Genomic DNA, 7,187 nt, shown 5'->3' with positions numbered 1-7,187 from the left:
CTAATTATTTTAACATCCTCACAGGCATCTAATGCCACGTATTAGGAACATTGGCTGGTGATATGCTCAAAAGGAACACCTGAAACCAATCAATCAATGAGGCTTATATCGCGCATATTCCGTGGGTACAGTTCTAGGCGCTCTGCAGTGATGCCGTGTGAGATGAAATTTTATACGGCCAGTAGATTGCAGCCATGTCGGCGCATATTTACCTTTCACGGCCTTATTCCAAGTCACACGGGTATGGTAGACAATTATTTAACGTGCCTAAGCAATTTTGCCGGTCAATCGTGGGATCTTTAACGTGCACACCCAATGTAGTATACGTTTAAAGGCTACTGACGTTTGGTAAGTCACTAATAGTATAACCAGAGCAAAACAATCAGCTATGTATGGTAATCAGTTTTTTTTTCTCTCAGCCAATCGGAAGACAAAAAGACTGCATTTATGTGTGTGCGTCAATTCATTAAATTTTTTTTTTTTTTTAAATGACAGCAATTTAAACTGAAATGTATTGAAACATAAATGGTATTTGTATTTTTGACCAAATTATGACATTTGTCACAGATATCGTTAAACGTATAATGTGCTTCTCTCGCTGATTTCAAGCCATACTCAGTCAAGCGCCTGCATGGGTCTTGAGGGAAGGGGAGAGGAGGAGGGGGCGGGGCGTTTTCTCGAAAAAGGGCGTGTTGTAGCCTTGAGCAGACTGCTTTGCCTGTTTGCAGGATGAAAGTGAAAATGAAGTGCGTAGAGATAGCAACGGCATTGAAGGAACGGCTGCCGTACAGGTAAACCAAACCATCGGTAGTTCCACACACTCATTCGTGATGTTTTGTGTCTTCAGTGTATAGCATCCTCATGTACACTACACTACATTGGGTGTGCACGTTAAAGATCCCACGATTGACAAAAGGGTCTTTCCTGGCAAAATTGCTTAGGCACAGTTAATAATTGTCTACCTATACCCGTGTGACTTGGAATAATAGGCCGTGAAAGGTAAATATGCGCCGAAATGGCTGCAATCTACTGGCCGTATAAAATTTCATTTCACATGGCATCACTGCAGAGCGCCTAGAACTGTACCCACGGAATATGCGCGATATAAGACTCATTGATTGATTGATTGAAAGCCGGATTGTTGAAGCCGGCAGTAAACCATCGACTCGACTTGCCGCTTGTCTTCTCACGGTGTGACAACTTGATAGCGATACCGCCGAACGCCGGGTGGGGGGGGTGGCTCCACAGAGATATAGACTCTGATCTCTGTGGGTGGTTCCCATATATACAGAGTGCTCAATGAGTTCTCTTCGTCGGCGCATCGTTTACGACTAGCGAGCCTCTTCACTTGGCGCAGGCTTGCCTCCTGGCGATGCGGGATTTAAAAAATCGATTTTTTTGCCTTTTTTTTTTTTTGCTGCATCAATTTGTTAACTGACACCTATGTCACGCTGTAAAATTATTTCAGCCAAAAGAAAAAACAAGTCGCGTAAGGCGAAAATACAATATTTAGTCAAGTAGCTGTCGAACTCACAGAATGAAACTGAACGCAATGCCATTTTTCAGCAAGACCGTATACTCGTAGCATCGTCAGTCCACCGCTCATGGCAAAGGCAGTGAAATTGACAAGAAGAGCGGGGTAGTAGTTGCGCTAAGAAGGATAGCACGCTTTTCTGTACCTCTCTTTGTTTTAACTTTCTGAGCGTGTTTTTAATCCAAACATATCATATCTATATGTTTTTGGAATCAGGAACCGACAAGGAATAAGATGAAAGTGTTTTTAAATTGATTTGGACAATTTAATTTTGATAATAATTTTTATATATTTAATTTTCAGAGCTTGTTTTTAATCCAAATATAACCTATTTATATGTTTTTGGAATCAGCAAATGATGAAGAATAAGATAAACGTAAATTTGGATCGTTTTATAAATTTTTATTTTTTTTTACAATTTTCAGATTTTTAATGACCAAAGTCATAAATTAATTTTTAAGCCACCAAGCTGAAATGCAATACCGAAGTCCGGGCTTCGTCGAAGATTACTTGACCAAAATTTCAACCAATTTGGTTGAAAAATGAGGGCGTGACAGTGCCGCCTCAACTTTCACGAAAAGCCGGATATGACGTCATCAAAGACATTTATCAAAAAAATGAAAAAAACGTTCGGGGATTTCATACCCAGGAACTCTCATGTCAAATTTCATAAAGATCGGTCCAGTAGTTTAGTCTGAATCGCTCTACACACACACACACACACAGACACACGCACATACACCACGACCCTCGTTTCGATTCCCCCTCGATGTTAAAATATTTAGTCAAAACTTGACTAAATATAAAAAGAGGCTCACTCGGCACAGGAAGCAGCTAAGCTGTAGAATGTTGGTATGTGTCCTAGTAGAAAGGATGCTCAGATTCTCACGCGTTGATGATATGATAGTTGTTGCTTTTTGGGTCCAGCGGACCATATAGGCCAAATCAGGACCCCTTCTCACGCGTTAAAGTCCGGACAGGTCTTTATTGGGGGTGCACATGATCGCTTGCACGGGAAGGAATGAAGCTTTAATTAAAGGCACAGTCCTCACCGTGTAAACAATTCGACTCGCCTTTATTGTTATTATGGGGAGCTTATATAGCGCGAACCACAACTGTGCTCTCCGCGCTTTACATATTAATTTCTGCCGTTTGAAATGGAATTTTTTTTACAGACAGACAGACAAACAGACATTTTTTACACACAATATATAACGCATTTACATCGACCAGCAAACTTCAAGCCTATTAGGCGAACATTCACCTTTCACGGCCTATTATTCCAAGTCAAACGGGTATTTGGTGGACATTTTTATCTATGCCTATACAATTTTGCCAGGAAAGACCCTTTTGTCAATCGTGGGATCTTTAACGTGCACACCCCAATGTAGTGTACACGAAGGGACCTCGGTTTTTCGTCTCATCCGAAAGACTAGCACTTGAACCCACCACCTAGGTTAGGAAAGGGGGGAGAAAATTGCGGCCTGACCCAGGGTCGAACACGCAACCTCTCGCTTCCGAGCGCAAGTGCGTTACCACTCGGCCACCCAGTCCCGAGATAGATCTGGCCAGGCTGTCACGTGGGATAAGACCATTCCTCCACTTGGTCACATACCAGGAATCACCAGTCTGTGTGCTATCTGCACAGAGCGTCCATTTTTAATAAATTAACAAATAAAGTTTGCTGCTATTTATGAACATTGAAATTAATTCATCCACAACTTTCACTCTGCTCAGGACTGAGCAGCCAAGGTGTATCATTTTGGTATTTGTCAAAGTGGAAGGATACTCTTCTCATGCACGCACATATCTTTGGTGGTTTGGTGCACATGGTCGCCCTTTCCTTCTTTATTTAAATGGGTTGAAAAACTCAAGATTTCCAGCTTCGAACAATATATTCAGTTTATTATAGGCCTAATTTACACAAATTTGATTGAAAACAACAAGACTTTTATTGTATTTTCAACAACAACGAAAATGCATACTGTGATTGAAGATACAGTATATCTGTGGATACAAACACTCTCTAAATAGTCTTGAGTCGAGCGTTTGAAAATGCCTGAGCCTGAAGGCGGGTGTAAGTTACACCTCTTGGTATCAGTCTGCCTTAGAGATGAGGACGAAAGTTTGCCAGATGGCCAGAATAGCTCGCTACATTTTCCTGCATAGAACTAAGGCGCGTCTGCCGCGACGGTGCCTGAGCTAAACATTGGCGGGCACTGCTCACAGCCCGGCTCACGGCACTGTAAACATTCCCCGTCCCTTCACCTCTCTCGCCACCATCCGCCCTACCCTTGGTCTCATGCCTGTAAAGAAAAAACAGACACAAAGACAAATAAACAAACAAACGCATTGACATATTCACGACTGAGTGGAAGATCAAACCTATCCAAGCGCTTTTGTTCTATTTCCAAAACTCTCTCCGAAGTTAACTGAAGCTAATCTATATCCAGAATCACTTTACATTGCAACATGATTGTCGATAACGACGATACGTTCCTGTACATGTTGTAATCATTTTAATGGGACTTGTCCCTTTGGGATATATTCATAAACGGCTTTTTGGCAACGAAGTCTAATTTTTTCATCTTTACAATTGTTGGGCTACTCGGGTAATGAGATTGAGAGACGTTCCCAGTGAAACAAACCCTGAGTTCTGATTTGACGGGTATGAACGCAAACACTGGAGTCACGACTGGTATAGTTTATTTACTCCGTTTGCATAGGCAGGGAGTGTAGTACGCCAGACTGCAAGTGCAAGGCGTTCAGTCAGTGCTATTATTTCGTTAAACTTAAAAAAATTATTCTGCCTTCTGGATTTTTGTTATTTCTACAAAGAAATCACACAGAAAAAAAAAGATATTGTCTGAATCATGTCTTGTTTTAAAGAACTAAGATCTACACAGGTTGTATTCCTAGTTTTCTCTATTGCATTGATTTGAGGGAAATATCTTGTCCTCAGAATTTTTCAAAACTGATCAAAGTCAAAGGAGGCAATTAATACGAGAATGATAGGAACAGATTACACATTCAGTGACGTAAATCTTAAAAAAAAAAAAGACAAGAAAAAAAGAGACATGATTCAGACAAGATGATTTTTCAAAATCGTTTTTCTATTGTGTTTTCTGTGTAAAAATGAAAAGATCTGGTAGGCAGAACGATGAGCAAGTTTGCGTTGTGTTCTGGGAGAGCTAGCCCAGCCTGTATACTTTAAAGCCAATACGTCATCAAATCGAGTCGCTCAGCTGTTAAATGACCTGGGCGACCTCGCATAATTATGCATGCGCGCGCGTGTGTGTTTGTGAAAAAGAAATAGGAGAGGAGAGAGAGAGATTACTGACAACCATCCCCCCTCCCCCCCAAAAAAAAAGAAGAAGAAAAAACAACCCCATTTTATACATCATTTCCTTGTAATAAGAATACGAAATTTATGAGTGTGTAAAATGGTTGCCTGTACCCTATCAGGAGCAAGAGTTATGCCTTATGAAGGGGTTGCCCTGTACAATCAGTTGCACGCGCCAAGGCTTCGCCGCACGAGCTCGAATGATTCTTTATAACATGGTTACCCTGTACCTTCACTTGCACGCGCCAAGGCTTCGCACGAGCTCGAATGATTCCTTATAAAGGGGTTGCCCTGTATCCCCAGATGCACGTGCTTTGGCTTCGTGCATCCTGCCCTTGCAATCAGAGCACGGGCGCCGCGGCTGTGTCATTTGTGCCGATCCCTGGTCGCCTGCCGCATCGATTTTCTGGCACCGGGAAAGGAAGCAAGAATTAGTGAGGAAGTCTCCCACTCCTACGTACGGTGCTAGACTGTGCCAAGATTTGCTTCAACTTCATGGCAGGCGTGCGGAAGGCGCGTGATTGTAGTGATTTTGTTTATAGATTTTTTTTAATCCATTTTTTTTATTTAAACGTGTTTTGATACCTCGAAATGCGAAATGTAAAACATTCGTTGAAAAAAAAAAAAAAAAATGTTATGCCTACATCCTTGCAGGACTGATGAGTGGGGGTGAGAGAGCATGAGAGAGAGAGAGAGGGGAGAGAGAGAGAGAGAGAGGGGAGAGAGAGAGAGAGGGAGAGAGAGAGAGAGAGAGAGAGAGAGAGAGAGAGAGAGGGGAGAGAGAGAGGGGAGAGAGAGAGAGGGGAGAGAGTGAGGGGGAAAGAGAAAGTGAGAAAGAAAGAGACAAGACAAGACAAGACAAGACAAGACAAATTCTTTATTAACGAGGGTAATATAATAAGAAAGAGAGAGAAAGATAGATAGATTTCTGCTTCAATACTTGTAGCTTTAATATTTGTGTTAGATGCGAAATTTGCACAGGTTTATATCTTTCCTCATTGGTTGGTCCGGTGTCAGAATAATGTGACTGGGTGAGACATGAAGCCTGTGCTGCAACTTCTGTCTTGTGTGTGGCGCACCTTATATGTCAGGTTATATGTCAAAGCAGCACCGCCCTGATATGGCCCTTCGTGGTCGGCTGGGCATTAAGCAAAAAAATAAAAAAAAATAAAAATCTGTCCTCGCCATGTGTACTGTGAAAATGTGCTCAAAATAAAAGAAAATTGTTCCTATATTCGCATGCTTTGGGGACACCAGCGCATCCCATCTTGGTCTTCGGGTTTCGACTAGCCTAGCCTCACTAGGGTTTTTTCAGTGTTGATCTATTTGTTTTAGGCCGACAGATTGACAGATTTTGATATTGCTTGTTTGTTGTGCTGAATCTCCGCCAGGCATGGGAATTGAAAAAAAGTAAAAAAGGCTGACATTTAGTAAGTTATAGCAAAGTCGACGATGAGAAGCACCTAGCCCTACTAGGGGGGTCCGGGGGCATGCCCCCCTGGAATTTTTGTCTCTAAAGAACCCAAATGGTGCAATTTGGTGTCATCTGAGCTCCAAGTTTGCCATTAAATTCAGTTTTTAGAACCAGTTTTGCCTCCCCCATTTATTTTTTCGGCGGACACTTTTGCTTTTTCGGCAAAACAAAAAACAATTTCGGCGGAAATTTGCCTTTCCGCGGACAATTCCCATGCCTGACAGTGGTCAACAATTTGTGCATACACAGAAATGGTATTCATGTCTCACCCCCGTGTCACCAGTGTGGCAAGTAAAAGACCTTGGCCATTGTGCCAGATGTGCAGGAGGCTGATTGCTCCTAAACACACACACACCAGGGTAGCGCCACTGTTGCTGCTAGCTTTCCACTGTGACAAAGCGACCCGGATTTCCCAGCGATGGGACAATAAAGTAATAACAATGAAAATGATAAAAGAAATTATCTGATCTCTTCAATCAATCAATCAATGAGGCTTATATCGCGCATATTCCGTGGGTACAGTTCTAGGCGCTCTGCAGTGATGCCGTGCGAGATGAAATTTTATACGGCCAGTAGATTGCAGCCATGTCGGCGCATATTTACCTTTCACGGCCTTATTCCAAGTCACACGGGTATGGTAGACAATTATTAACTGTGCCTAAGCAATTTTGCCAGGAAAGACCCTTTTGTCAATCGTGGGATCTTTAACGTGCACACCCAATGTAGTATACACGGGGGGTGGTTCGGACACCGAAGAGAGTCTGCACACAAAGTTGACTCTGTGAAATAAATTTCCGCCGAACCTGGGATCGAACTCGCGCTGACAGCAGCCAACT

This window comes from Littorina saxatilis, linkage group LG2 (genome assembly GCF_037325665.1).
Source record: "Littorina saxatilis isolate snail1 linkage group LG2, US_GU_Lsax_2.0, whole genome shotgun sequence".
Classification (NCBI taxonomy): Eukaryota; Metazoa; Mollusca; class Gastropoda; order Littorinimorpha; family Littorinidae; genus Littorina; species Littorina saxatilis.
This window is presented reverse-complemented; position numbering follows the sequence as displayed.